This window comes from Dipodomys merriami, unplaced genomic scaffold, assembly GCF_024711535.1.
Source record: "Dipodomys merriami isolate MVZ:Mamm:240054 unplaced genomic scaffold, mDipMer1.0.p SCAF_714, whole genome shotgun sequence".
NCBI lineage: Eukaryota > Metazoa > Chordata > Mammalia > Rodentia > Heteromyidae > Dipodomys > Dipodomys merriami.
The window spans coordinates 295,677-311,391 of NW_027206307.1; the positions used below are offsets into that span (position 1 = coordinate 295,677).

Here is a 15,715-nt window from a genome sequence, read left to right on the forward strand (position 1 = left end):
TGTACTTCGGCTTGTACCCCTCTGACCTCGAAGGGCTAAGAATTGGGGATATTTGTTTTACTCTTTATCTCAGACATCTATCTTTACTTTCTAGAAATACATTCATTGAATTCCTTCTGTAAAGTCTAATGTCTTGAAAATTATTACTGCATTTTCATGGCTTTGTTATTTGGCATTAGGGAAGAACATAGATCAGTACTGTAACTTAGGTAAAAGATTATTGCAATCATGCTTCAATAGATATTCTTCATTGGATAATGTGTATTTCAAGGTCTGCCTGCCTGCTTCCTTTTCAATGTTTTGTTTATTTTTCAATGTAGTCTTTTCTTCTGGAAAATATTTATGTGCTTAGTGAAGATCAATTCTTACTGTAACTATTCATTAATTTAATTCCAACCTCATTGCACAGATCCCTCTGAGTTTCTTCAGGGTCTGTATAGTGCTTCACATTTTTAAATATGTTTTAACATCGATGCATCCAATTATGAAGACACATTCCTTAAGTCACCATTTTGATGACTGAAAAGAAACCATACTGCAATCTCACTATATGGCAATTTTCTGGTTTTAAATTCTTTTAGATTAAAATTGATGCTGGACAACAAATATTCTGTGAACAATTTTATATTTTCCTAATTATTTTAATATACTTCCCATATTATATAAAGTTAAAACATTATCACTTACTTAGTTTTAGGATTTCTAAAACGGTCAGAGTAAAAGTTCTATTCATTCACAATTTTAAGATAATAGAGTATCCATTATGACCAAGTGAGATATTTAATTTTTTTTTTGTAGTCCTTAAAGGTTGTGCTGGGGAATACAGTCCAGTGCTTCATATTCTTAGTCTACTGTGGGCCTCTGATCCTGATGTGACTTGTGGTTTTATTTTCACTCAACAGGAATTTAAAAAAATTTCAATAGGAAGGAATTATTACTTGCTTACTTTCTCCAATATCTCTCACATACATAAAAGTAATATAATTCTACACTGACTGAAAATGGTGTTCCTATTAGAGTAATTGTTTATTTTTTGTAGCCCCACTCTTCACTAAGTCTTGTCCCTTTCCTATCTCCCCTTCCCATAAAACTTGACTGGATCCACTGGAAACCCACTTCCAGTCAGCCTGGTCCTTAAAAAGCCAAACCTTAACTAACCTACCCCCTGGTAGTCCTTCTATAAACTTTCAAAGGCCTGACTGCCACCAGAATCCTTCCTGAAAGTCCACCTCTGCTACAGGGAAATCCTTCTTCCACTCCACCTCTTCCTGGAATCCCTGCTCTGCATCACCACAAACCAAGCCACATCCATATCTCCTCCTAAGATCCACCTTGCTGTAACAAGAACTCTGCGTACATTGGGCTCCTCCCTCTAATCCTAACTTCATCCACCAGGTACCCTGTCCCTAACAATTCTATTCCCTCAGAGTCCCATTGCTCCCATATTCTCTTACTTCCAAGATCCTCCCGTCACTTTCATACCCCACTCCCAACCAAACTTCTCCCTCGAACCCTCCTGGTTTCATCAGAAACTCGATCCATAACTAGTCTAAGTAGCCGAACTTTTCAAGCCCAGCCCTGAACCTACCTCTTCCCACAATTCCCTTCATGCTACACCAAAAACCCTCCACCTCTCTATAACTGCCTTTGTAGCCCCACCTTAGTTGACCAGAAGCTTCTCACACAGCCCATCTCCTGCTTGGAAAGCCAGCCCTGCTCCACCATAGGCCTCTCTACCTCCCATATCTACTCTCTCAATGGCTTCATTGTTCCCGTGATGAATCCTCTCCTTATTGGCTCCTCCCACAGAGCCACGCCCTACTCAACCCTGCCCATAATTACTCTAAACCTTTGTAGACCTTTCACTCCTTCTCAAAGTCCCTCTTCCAATTAACCCCATGGCTCCAAGCCCTGACCTGCTCTAGAAAACCCCCACCACACTATCCCATCTCTCGACACCCACATTGCTCCACTGCAAACTACTGCATCTGTTAGCCTCCCTCTGGAAGCCTTGCCAGGCTCAACTGTAAATCCCTGTCCCTTCATAATCCGTTTTTTGAAGGTTGCTTTGCCCCACTGGAAACACTGTCCAAGTCTAATGTCCTGCCTTGCAACACTGAAATCCTCACCCAAACTTACTGCTCTTTTCGAAGTGGTAACTGGCTACACCAGAAACCCTGTCCTAACTAGTCTAGTCCACTGGATCCTATCTCTGCTCTCACAAAGCTCTGGTCCTGAAAAATTCCTCCATACATTGTTACTACATCCTGCTCTGCCAGAAACCCCACCTCCACCCTAACACATTTCCCAAAGGCCCGCCCCTTACTAGCCCACTTCTTTCTAGCACCAATCTGCCCTCTCACAGACCTTGAAAAGCCTCTCCCTCATAGCTCTGCATTCCTGCACCAGAATCCCCACCTTTTGTCAGCCTCTTGCCTTCATTATCTTCCCTGCCTTATGGGAAACCTCACCCTACATATCCCACCAGGGCTCACAGTGCTACACCACAACCCCTCCTCTAAGTAACCTCCTCCTCTGTAGCCTTGTTCTTCCTTTTCAAAGCTCTGCCCCAAACAACCGCTTCCCCAGTGACCTTGCCTTCTTCCACTGGAAACCCATCCACCTGCCAGTCTCCATCCTAAAGTCCCACCTACTCCACAAGAGACCCTGCTCCTAACAAGTCTAGTCTTTCCTGTCCCCTCCCTGCTGTCTCAAAGCCTTACACAGACTGGCTTTCACCCTCAAAGCCCCACCCTGCTTTACCACAGAGGCTGTGCCAATACCAACTCCTCCCTTGAACCAGACAGGGCTCCACCAGAAACTCCACACCACCTCATCCTTGAAGTTCCCACCTAGGAACTTTTATTACAAATGTGATTTTATAATGGTCACAGAATTCATACTAGTCAATATGATAAGAAAGCAGTATTGACAAAAGACAACAAAAATTAGATAACTATTAGATGCCTTATTCTAGTTTGGGGTTCGGTTAACAGGCAGATTCACATTGTGTGAAAATGTGTGAAGATGATTCCTCTAACTGGAAAGCATTCTTTGAAGTATCAGTAAGGTTTCATGAGTGATCATTTTATTTCTAGAATTTTCATCCACATTTGTGTCCATTAACTTTTAAATATAAGTTATTTTAAATCCTCTGGTTTGGTTGAGGAAAGAGTATTAAGATGTAAAAAGATGACTTTCAAATCATCTCTCTAATGAATAATTTTGGACTTATTTACTTTACTATGTACCAGAGTTTTTAGTAACAGAAATTCTCTACCAGAATCCCCTTTGAATTTCCTACTTCCACTAAAGTGCCCTTTGGAAAAGATTGAAGTGAGATTATACAGGTAGAATGCCAGAAATAAAAACGTATTTGAGATCATAACAAAATCATGATAAAGACCCTACCCAATGTGGTTTAAATTTTCTAATGAAAGGAACTTAAGCATATTTAACTGCAGACTTTCTGAACACTAGAAGACAAAAATATAAGAAATGCCCTCCTATACCACGGTTCTGAAAACAAAACAAAACCAAGGAAAGACAACATAATGAGACAGAAGGTAATGAGAAACTTGTACATGTGATATATAATATAAAAATACACTGAATCAGGTAAAAATAATTTTGGACACAATGCCTGGTTGTTCAATATATTTCATTGTATATATTGTTCCTTTTTAACCTCTGACATAATATAGGTCTCAGCAGGGATCTGTCAAGGTAATTGTGTAGTTAGTCAATTTCATCATTGCAAGATCATCAGGATGATAAACTCCCACACACCTTAACATACCTGCAACAGCACTAGACATACATTCTTATTGGTCCAACAGTGTAGGGCAGACCTGTATTTAACCCAAGTTTTGTATGCGGTATGCTATGGTTTCTTTCAGGCTTGATACAAAATGACTCTGCCCAGAAATAAATGAAGGCATTTATAGATAAAATGATTTAGGGTCATTGTTAACATCTAACGCATGCTGAGGTTTTTCTTTATACCTCTCCTTTTCCCTTTCTTTCTTCCTCCCTTTCTTTCTTCCTCCCTTTCTTTCTTCCTCTCTATCTTTCTTTTCTTTTCTTTTCTTTCTTTCTTTCTTTCTTTCTTTCTTTCTTTCTTTCTTTCTTTCTTTCTTTCTTTCTTTCTTTCTTTGTTTCTTTCTTTCTTTCTTTCTTTCTTTCTTTCTTTCTTTCTTTCTTCCCTTTTTTTCCTCTTTTAGGAAATGAGTATGAATTTAAATATTTTGTTTGCTGCACAAGTATTCTACCATTAGAATAATCCTTTTTCGATTTATTTACTTTGTTCATAGGTTATCCATTTTGCTGAGGGCTGAACACAGGCTAAGTTCCTCACCTCTATCTGCAAAGTAGCGGGGATCACAAATGCATTCAAACATGCGAACCTTTAGGATGATATGACACTCTTATTACTTTCCTTGCACACTGGTTCTTTTTTTAAAATTTTATTTTATTTGTGAACATACTGTACAGAGGAGTTACAATTACATGGGCAGGATAATGCATACATTTCTTACCAAGCATTGCAGCCTCCTCCTTTGTTTACCCTTCACATCCCTTCCCAGCCTCCCCCCTCCCCCCATCCAAATCCTAATCCATCCCCCCCCCCCCCCCGCACCGACGTTGTAAAGCTCGTTTTGGACATGACAACTTGTACTTCTCATTGTTGTAACAGGTCCACCTGTAACCTTAAACAACTGGTTTTCCCCCATCTCCTCCACAAGTTATACTGACATCAAATATATTGAAAGCAGGGGTTATATTGTGGGGGAGGGACATACAAAGCAACAAAGAGATAATCTTATAAATGCGTAAGAAACACATGCATGAAAGAAAAAAAAACATTAAAATACACATCTAAGGGTTCATTTTCCTGACATCACATTATCTGACCTTTTCCACTTGACTCATACATATACTAGATATTACAAATAAGGGAAACCATGGAACCTATGTTTCTTTGGGCCTGGCTTCCTTCACTTAATACAATTTTTTCCAACTTTTTCCATTTCCTAACAAATGGGGCAATGTCATTCTTTCTGAAGGAGGCATAGAATTAGATTGTGTATATATACCACATTTTCTTGATCCATTCATCTACTGAGGGGCATCTGGGTTGGTTCCATATCTTAGCTATGGTAAATAATGCTGCAATAAACATAGTTGTGCTGGTAGCTTTAGTGTGGTCTTGTTTGTAAACATTTGGGCAAATGCACAAAAGTGGGATTGCTGGGTCATAGGGGAGCTCTCTGTGAAGTCTTTTGAGGAACCTCCATACTGCTTTCCAAAGTGGTTGAACAAGTTAACATTCCCACCAACAATGAAGTAAAGTTCCTTTCTGTCCACATCCCCTCCAGCATCTGTTGTTGTTAGAGTTCTTGATTTTTGCTGTTCTAACTGGAGTGAAGTGATATCTCAATGTCGTTTTGATTTGCATTTCTCTGCTGAGAAATCTGAGGTGATTCTAATTGGTTTCCCTTTATAGGTGATTAACCTTTTCTCCTTGACAGCTTTAAGGATCTTTTCCTTGGTCTGAGTTGATCCTGTGTGGATTATAATGTGATGGTGGGATGTCCTATTCTGGTCTGGTCTATTTGGGGTTCTAAAAGCTTCTTGTATCTGAATAGGCCTATCTTTTTGTATGTTTGGGAAGTTCTCTGCTAGGATCCTGTTAAACAAATTTCCTAGACCATTAACTTCTGTTTCTAGGTGCTCCTCTACACCCATTATCTTTAGATTAGGCCTTCTGATGGTGTCTTCCAGGTATTGGATAGATCTATCATATTTCTTGGACTTGTCAGGGATGGTTGTATGTGCTTTCTCTATAATATCTAGGCTGTCTTCAATCCCTGAGATTCGATCTTCTGCATGGTCTAACCTGCTGTCAAGTCTCTCTACTTTGTTTTTTATCTCTTTTCCTTCTAATTGGTCAGCTTTGATGGCTTCAAGTTCTTTGTTGAAGCTCTGTTTTAGGTCTTGTATGAATTTCATTACTTCCTTAATTTGGTGTTCAGTGTTTGTTCTCAAATCACTTAGTTGATTGGTTATGGTTTCTTTTGACTCCCATTCCTTCTGTTGGGTTCCATTCAGCATTCCCTTTGTGGTTTCCCTGACTTCTTTCAGCTCTTTGTTAATGGATTCCATGAATGCCTTTAGTGATCTTTGTGTATTCTCTACCTTGTCTCTCAATTCCTGAATTACTCTTTGATTAGCTTCCTCCCGTCTGTGGGATTCCTGCAGTTCTCTTTCTTCCCGTTCGTGGGATTCCTGCAGTTCTTTTTGAGTGTTCTCAGCCTGCTCACGCCATTCCTCCCTTTCTCTTTGAGTATTCTCAAGTTGTTCACGCAAATCCTGTATCAGTTTTTGGGTAGCTTCCTCACGCTTATGATATTCCTGTATAAACTTTTGGGATGCCTCCTCTCTCTCCCTATCACGCTCATACAGAGTCCTTTGTAAGTTGTCAAACTTCTCATTTATCATGTTTGCCACCAGTGTTTGTAGGGCTATTTGGGAACTCTCTTCTGGGTTGTTCATTATCTGATCTGACCCCTGAATATCAAGATTGGGAATTGAGATACCCGGATTTGCATTTTTCTTGTGTTTTTCCGGCTTACTCTGCCTATTTGAGAGGAAAATAGCACCAGTTTTGTGCTAGAACACTATCTTAACGCAACCATCAACCAACGTTTGCATTTATACAGTCAATAGTCTACAGATACAATCTAGTTCAACAGATACATCTATTCAACATCAAACAAGTATATGTTAATGGGTTTCGAACCACAGAGAAGAATTTGGAAAACCAGAAATTTTTAGGGTTAGGGAGAGATGTGGGTAAAAAATAGGAATAGATTGGTGTGGGGAGGCACAGGGAGAGTTAACTATGTCCTAATATCAATGCAGGAAATAGGTTGGGTAGGATGCAAGTAGAGAGAGAGAGAAAAGGAAGAAAGGGAAAGGGAAATGAAAAGAGACCAGAAAAAAATAGAAACGTAAAAATTAATATTATTATGGAGATTAAAAGACCATCTATTTAGAGAGGAATGTGAGTATATTAATAGAAGTGTAGGGACATAGAGGAGAAGTGAAAAACTTAAGAAAATGCTTAAAATATTATATAGGTATAAAGAGGTAGTACTGCTATTAAGGAATTAAAGTCTCAGAGGTTTTGAATTGAGTAATAAATTTGTGGATTAATTGTGTACACAATGGGGGATAGGGTCTACTAGTTAACTACGGGTTTATCTGAGGATGTGCAGGACAAGAGTTAAGTCACATACAGAAGATCAAAATACAGGAAAAGGTGAAAAGGATTAGAAAGGGAGAGAAAAAGTTCAGAAATTCAGTAGAGCTAGACAAAAAAACAAAAAGATAGTTAAGAAAGAAAGAAAAAGAGAAAGAAAACAAGAAAAGAAAGGAAAACGCATATTCATGTATTCCTAAAATAAAAATTATAAGAGGGAAAAAAAGTTACTGGAAAACAATTATATTTTCAAAAAAGGCAAAAATTAAAGATTAATACAATTTTTAGAAAAGGAAAAAAATTATATATATATAACGTACCAAAAAAAAAGAAAAAAAAGAGAAAAAAAAAGAAAAGAAGAGGAAGAGAAGAAAAAACAAGTTCTTTGATTTTTTTTTGATTTTTTGGGAGGGGTGGGAAGAATCCTGTATCTCCCTTTTGTCTGTAAACATCCTCTTGTTGGAGTCTCTGGTCAGCTTGAGGTCCTGTGGCTTGATTGGTTTCTTAAGTCAGTTTGTTCGAACAGGCAGAAAAATCCTCTGCTTTACCCAAGATTTTGAGATCCCCCTCCCAGATTAGTTTACTGGGAGGGTGATCTGCTTTGAGAATCACAAAAGAGGGGGATGCAGTGGTAAGGCTAGGTTCTGGGTAGAGTTGAGGCCTTTCAACAATCAGTAGTTTTCCTGGGGCTGTTTTGTGAAGAAAAAAAAAAAACTCCCAGAGCCCAGCCTGGAGCCGTTCTCAGGGTTTCTGTTTTTCAATTGATTGTGGAGGCTGCTAGAGGGAGGGGCTGCCTCTGGCTCTTGTTACCCAGTGAGGAAAGCCACTCCAATGGCTGTTGCCTGAGCTGGGTGACTTTTCCCTGGATGGAGCTGAGTCTGACAAGTCACTTTGCCGCCGTTAAGTTCTTGTGACCTGCTAAATGACTTGTTTTATTCCAAGGACTGGGTTGGAGCTGGCAGCTCCTCTGAGCTTTGTCGGTATCCAAGATGGAGATCACTGGTGTTGGGGGGGAGGGGTGGCCTTCCCTCCTCTGCTCCCTGAGAAGGAGTGAGGATGTCGGCCTTCTACTCACGTTGAGTCTTGGATCCTGGGTCGTCTCTGGTCTGGGAACTTCAGGATGAAGATGGCCGCTCCTTGTTGGTTCTTGCTGGTGTTGAGTAGAATCCGCTCTCCTGCTGCGTCTGGCTCCTTCGTCCTGGACTCTCTCTGTGAGAGCTCAATTATGGCCCCGGGGCTGTGTTCTCCACCGCGACCCTGCCGCCGCTGCTGCGGCGGCTGCTGGCATGCGCTCAGTTGTGTCTTTTTGCCTTGGCTTCCCCTCTCTTGTCTAACTCTCTGTCCTGTGATGGCACACTTGGTGTGATTCTCTGGCTTAGGACTGTTCACTGGAACTCTAAAACTACTTTCTATGCAAGAGCTTGTTCAGAGTCCAGCTTCTCCTCCGCCATCTTCCCCAAGCTCCAAATCCTCTGCACAATGGTTCTGATCTGTGATCCTCTCAAATTCTACCTCTTCAATTAGTGATGTGAGTTCCAGTAGCCTGCCCTCAGTTTAGATCGTCTAAATGAATTATTGAAGGCAATTTCACTTTAATCTCTTTTTTTTTGCCAGTCCAGGGGCTGTTATAGTTTTATTTCTAGACAAATTTTGTGTATACATGCACATTAGCATTAAAATATTACTTTTTCCCCCTTTTTTCCTTTTTAATTTTCTTGGTCAAGGGGCTTGAATTCTGGGTCTGGGCGCTGTCCCTGGCTCTTCAGATCAAGGCTAGCATGTTACCACTTGAGCCACAGTGCTACTTCTGGTTTTCTGGTGGTTAATTTGAAGTAAGATTGTCATGGATTTCCTGCCAGGGCTAGCTTTGAATTACTATCCTCAGATCTCAGCTCCTGAGTAGCTAGGATTCCAGGCATGAGCCACTGGCACCCAGCTAAAAATGTTACTTATTTTAAGTTCTGTGTTTTAGTTGAGGGAGTAACATAAGTGTGTAGAAATTTTTTTTTTTAAATTTAACAATGATTTATTTTTAGTATAGCTGGGTTCAAGAGGAAGAATTAGAAACCTTTTTTACTCTCCATGCAGGATGTGTAAGTTAAAGACTCAAAATGACAGTTCCCAACTGTAGCTGGGTAAATTAATACATGTGGTTATGCCATGTAGCAACTCATAATCCTTAGACAATGAGTTTGGGGTAGATAAATGAGTGAGGTCCACCCCAAACTCAGGTAGCCTCCCAGACTACCTTTTGCCAAGTGTGTAGAAATTTAACTTTCAAGTTACCTCTCTAAGTAATTTCAGAATTTCATTTTCATATTGATTGCAGTTATTAATAACAGAAACTCCCAAACTAACAGAATAATCCTTCATTTTCTCCTTCCCATAGGTACTATTGGAAGAGAATGAGTGAGATCTTAGACAATATGTACTTGAAATTATAAAAAATTTATATTGATGATACATAAAGAGCCAGATAACACAACGTGCTTTACATTTTCTAAAGAAAGGAATGTCATGAAAGTATATTTATTGGCTGGCTTTTCACCTGTAAAACAAAGAAAAAACAATTTCATAAAAAAGCTGAAGGGGATAAACAGCCATGAAAGTGTGATATAGCATTGTAGACTTTATGAAATGAACTGTTTCAGGTAAAGTAATACTTTGGAAAAGTTATCTGTTCACTAAATTTATTCATTATATTTTTTTAATTTTTATTTACCTGTCACTTAATATATAAATGCATACATGTGTGTGCTATATATATATATATATATATATATATATATCAGCAGTATCTGTCCAGTGAACTGTATGGTTATTTATGTTTAGGTAATTTCATCATGTCAAGTCCATCAAAAAGATGGACTTCCATAAACCTTAACAACCCTGCAACACCACTGCACATGCAAACTTAAGTGTTCACCATTGTAAGCTACACCTGTGTTCTACCAAAGCTTTATATATATGGTGTTAGTTTTTCATTTAGTCTTCACACAAAATGTGTGTGCTCCTAGAAATAAATGATGGCATTTATAACTACAATGATTTAGAGTAAATCTTTACAATGAACACAAGCTCAGTATGAGTTGTTCTTTCTTTCCTTGTCTTATTTTATCTTTAGGAAGTTGATTTGAGTTTTGATGTTGTTTGCTACATAAGTATTCCACCACTGGAGTCACTCCACCACTCCTTTCTAGTTTAAGTTACTTTACGCATAGAGTAGCAATTTTTGCACCCAGCCCAAAAAGCAGGGATCAGGATTGCATTCCAATATCCCTACCTAGTAGGTTGATATGGCTGATACTTTCCTTCCTAGACCTATTCAGAATTGTGATCCTCTCAAATTCTACCACTTTAGTTAATTGTGTGAGCTCCTGTTCTCCCTACTTCTAGAAGATAGGCCAGACATAAATGATTACAGGTAATTTGAGTGAATCATGGGCTAAATATAAGTGATTTGATATTAAAGTGTAGGGTAAGTTTGAAAGTATAATCCCAGTAGTCAGAAATTTTGCTAAGTAATTTTGTTTCACATTAACAACACATCTTGACCAGAATTAAGGACTTACTTTTGCTGTCTGTCTAGTTGTATGTCATTTGGTAAAATAAACTTCATGTTGTCCATGTGGCATAAAGAACTTTGAATGGTCTGATGTGCTGGTTCACATCTATAATCATGGTTAGCAATCAGAAATAAATAGATCACAATTTGAACATAGCCTAACCAAAAATTTAAGAAGTCCCAATCTCAATAAACTAGTGAGTCATGTTGAATCATGCTGCCATTAATCTCAGCACCACAAGAAGCTAAGTCTCTGCTTTGTAACTGTTTCACTTGAGTAACTGGGACTCTTGGAGGCAGTCACCTCTATGGATGCAGAATCTGGGCTGAGATTTAGCAAGAGGAGGGAGGAGTCTGCCCCACCTTCCCAGGGTGAACCTCACAGAATGAAGTGAGCATGCTTGCTTTCCTCCTCCAAACGGCTTGAGAAGCCATGCTGCTGAGTGTTCATTATTTGATCCCAGTGACCTGTGGTAGAAGTAGAAGGAAACATTAAATAAATTTCAGATATGCCAATTGAGCTGCTCTCCCAGCCTGTGAGTTCAACTCAGCAAGTGTTCATTATTTGAGAGTTGAGAAAGTTGAGGTAGGGGAGAGAGGGAGGGTGAGTGAAAGAGAGGAGAGATAGAGAGAGAAAGACCTGGGCGCTGGTGGATCACACCTGTAATCCTAGCTAATCAGTACGCTGAGATCTGAAGATTGCAGTTCAAAGCCAGCCTGGGCAGGAAAGTCTGTGAAACCCTTATCTCCAATAAACCACTCAAAAACCAGAAGTGGCGCTGTGGCTCAAGCGGTAGAGTGCTCGACTTGAGCTCAAGAGCTGAGGGACATTGCCCAAGCCCAGAGTTCAAACCCTATGACCAACCAATGAAACAAAAAAGAGAGAGGGGAGGGAGAAAAGAAAGGAAGGAAGGAAGGAAGGAAGGAAGGATGGAAGGAAGGAAGGAAGGAAGGAAGAAAGAAAGAGAAAGAAAGAAAGAAAGAAAGAAAGAAAGAAAGAAAGAAAGAAAGAAAGAAAGAAAGAAAGAAAGAAAGAAAGAAAGAAAGAAAGAAAGAACATGACTGAGAATGAATTGTTTGGAGTCAGGAGTCATGTGTCAGAAGTACTACCTGTATTTGTTGTTAGGTTAGGTCTGCCCCAGGGCATGCAGACCCTATGCAGCCAATTCTTGGCTAAGTTTCAACCCTTTATGTGTTGCCTAGTATCTGGCACACCTGGAGGCAGCCACCTCCCCATCCTGTTAAGTCACAACCTGGTCAGCCTCTGGTCCCACTTTCCATCTGACCAGAAGTGAGTCCCAGAACTTGAAGTCACATCCAGATACAGTGTGGCCAGAGTTTCCCCCAAACAGCCACACCTCATCTGGTCCTTCACATAGATTCATCCTTGCCAGAGGTTGGATTGCCCCATTTTTTTTACATGCATTTCTACCATGTATGGCATGGGCAGCAGTTCAGTAAATAAACTTCTTTACCTGACTGAAAACCCTGTGGTGTTCTCTTCATTGGCTACCTAATGAAACTCACCAAATTAATATACTTTATACTTCAGAGTTTCTAGTTATGAATCCATGGATATTTTTGTGACACATATGAGATCAGTATCTACAAAACATATTTACTAACATCATTTAACAGTATAATTGTGCCTAGAATCTTTAATAGCAGCTTAATTAACAATAATGTCTATTTTGTTTGCTTTGCTTTGCTTTGTTTTTGCTTAAAGTAATAGAAGACTTGGTGAGACAATCTCTGTGAAGACTCAGGGTCTGTGTTGGACTGGCAGAATGATGCTGGCTCCGGCCTCAGGATTATCTGAGGACTGTGTTTGTGTATGTGGAAAGCTCTTGGCATACCAGCCTAGAGAGGGAACATGTTCTCTCTCCCTGTCTCAAAGCTATCATGTCTCAAAGCTGAGGAAGTAGCTCTTCTGCTTACTTACGCATAGATGAACAGCTAGTCAAGCATTTTCCAGAGTAGGGGGAAATGGTTTGAGCTTGCTCTAAAATAGTTTAGATAAAAATATACAAAGATTTATCTCATAGTTTAAGCAAAATTGTATCTGTTGAAATTCTTTGTGTGAATGTCTGCTGAATAAATATTGGCAAAGATAATACTTCCTTGTCTTTAAATACCCACTAACAATAAAGCACAGCATGCAGTGGCAATTGCTGTTTGCACTCTGCAACCCCTGTGTCCTGGTGATTTTGCGACCCTTACCCAGGGACCCCAATGCCTGAGACGTTGACAACTGGCACACAAACAGGGACCCTGCAGTGTTGAATACAGGAAGGGATATTCAGGTAAGTACTTTTAATTACAGGGTGATGGAACAAGTTAAGTCTACTCCGTACTTACATATGCTAAAATATTTACTTGCTGCTTGTGGTGTAACTATTTCTTCTTTTGACATAGAAATGTGTATTAATGTATTTAGGGAATGGAATCATTGGTTCCCCGTTGATGGGGCATTAGATGTTGGTAATTGGAATTGAGTAAAGTATTGTAGAAAGAGATGTTCGAGAAGGGGAAAGGATTCCTGTTAGATTTTGGTCCATTTAGGCTACTTTACATACCCTTTTTAAAGCTTTAAATGGAAAAGATTAATAGCGGACTTAAAGAAAGAGGCAGTGCCTTCTATTGTAGGTTTACTATTGGACTCGGAGGTTAAGGATGCAATAGATAAGGCTGCATCACAATTAGGAGAAAAAACAAGAGGTAAAGAAAGCTGAAAATGAACAAACTGAAAGCGTAAATAGAATGTCTGAGCAAATGGAATTGATTTTATCAAGATTACTACATATGGAGTTAGAAATTAGCAGAGTGAAAGGATAATCTGAGAAGGTGAAAGTAAAACAGCCTTCCTCTCCTCAGCTTGCGGAAGCAATTTTTACCGCATCACTCCTTCACAAAACAGAAGGCTCAGTGAGTTTGATGAAGAAATGCCTATTTTTTCTTATCCTGTAATTTGACTACCTCCTATGAATGGTATAGCTCAACCAACCAGATATGAGGGTGTTGCTGTCGATGATATTGGTAAACTTAACAATCAGTGACTTATGGTCCTCAGTCTCATTATGTTAAGGAATTACTTAATGGGCTTGCCCGATAATTTTGCTCCCGAGGATTGGAAGATGCTTTGTAGAGCCTTGCTTAAGGAACCAGAATACCTACAATGGCAAATGTAGTTTACTGACTTATAGACAGAAAGGACTAGACAAAATGCACAGAGCAATAATCCACGCCTGCAGATCATAACCTGTCCTATATTGAGTGGAACAGAACCATATGCAGATGCTCATATGCAAGTGAACTCTCCTGAAGAGATCCATGAGCAGTTATGAGACATAGGTATTGAGGCATGGGAGGATTCGGCTGGTAGGAGAGCATTATGGCTTCTGGACTAAAGTAATTCAAAAACCTAATAAACACTATGTTGAATTTTTATCATGATTGACACTGACCTTGGAACATACTGTTGTGGGAGAGGCTGCACTGCAACAACTACTAGGCATGTTGGCTTATGAGAATGCTAATGAGGACTGTCAACGAGCCCTATTGCCTATTAAAGAATCTGGGGATGTAAATACATATTTAAGGGCGTGTAAAGACATTACATCCAAATCCCGGCGTTTGCAGTTGTTTGCTGAAACTATGCCCACTGCCTGGAATGCTTTACAAACCATCTAATATAAAATGTTTTGGATGTGGTCAAATGGGACATATAAAGAAGAACTGTAAAAAGGCTACTGATGTTAACAAGAGAGGACCAGGAATTTGCCCTAAATATAAAAAGGAAAGCACTGGGCAAGAGTGTATAGATAAAAAATAGACAATAAAGAATTCCTATAAAGATGCTTACCCTATGCAGGGAAACTCTCCATCTGGCCAGCCCTGGGACCCAGGATTAATAACTGAGGGTAGCCAACCATTTTTCTTCCTCGTCCCCGCCACAGCCCACAGCACCGCAATGGACATGCCAATTCATTCATCTACTGAGAGGCATATTGGTTTAAAACATGCTTGCATGTAAGTATCAATTATGGTCATTCAAAAATGACAGATGTCACCTCCCCAGACATACTAAAATCATGATTTCTAAGTAAGATAGGATTTTATGGTGGTACAAGTGTTGAGATATATGGATGAGTCTAATGTGTATCTTTCACTGAATTAGGCAGGAAGATATCCAATATCATATGGGATAAAAAAATGGTAGTAAGAAGATATACCCTTGAGAAAGATATAGGAGGCTGACAGAAGTATGGATAATTTTGAAGGATTTAGAAATGCAAGCTCAAGTATGTCTCTTTAAGTGGAAGGGCAAAAGAAGGGGAAGAGAAGAAAATAACTGAAAGCAGATCATTGTCCCAACGTAGAGTATAAAAAAAAACATAACCTATAACTTCCAAGTTAAAGAGAGACCAATATAATTCATCCCACTTAATTCAGATACATGCAAAATATTTACTTTGCTTTTTCCCACTTTAATGCTCCAAAATAATTGAAAACTTATATGAAACGTTATGTGATTGTCGTTACTTCAACCTGAACACTAATTGTGATGAGCCCTCTTTTTCTCAGTATGCTCTTGGAAAATACTCCCTAAATTGATGATGTTGTGACTGATTAGAGAGTCAGTGTAACAGGTTTCTATTGTATGATAATCCCAGAATAGTTTAATGCAGTTTTTTCTCAAGGTATACAAGTATATAGTCCGATGCTGTACTTTGAACACATCCTCACACCTGAGCACATTATTTGAAATTGTACATCAGCATTTCCTTGGCACATTCTATTTTGTGCCTTTGTTTATTTGCATGTTCCTTTTGATTGCTCTATTTCCATTTCATCTGTACAAACTGCTAAGAACATTGTTCAGCTAC

At 39.3% G+C, this 15,715-nt stretch overlaps 1 long non-coding RNA gene across 2 annotated transcripts in view; it reads right to left on the reverse strand.

The window, feature by feature from the left end:
- Positions 1–9,766: 9,766 nt before the first annotated feature.
- The window catches only part of LOC138818126 (uncharacterized), a 47,701-nt gene continuing 41,752 nt past the window's right edge, over positions 9,767–15,715 (reverse strand). The window contains exons 4-6 of one of the 2 annotated variants that reach the window (XR_011368985.1): positions 11,213–11,297; positions 10,837–10,935; positions 9,767–9,812 (exon numbers count right to left, since the gene is read on the reverse strand). This is a non-coding gene — a long non-coding RNA (uncharacterized lncRNA). Of the gene's footprint in view, positions 9,813–10,836; positions 10,936–11,012; positions 11,298–15,715 lie in introns of those variants that run through there. The other variant, XR_011368984.1, reaches the window with a different exon arrangement.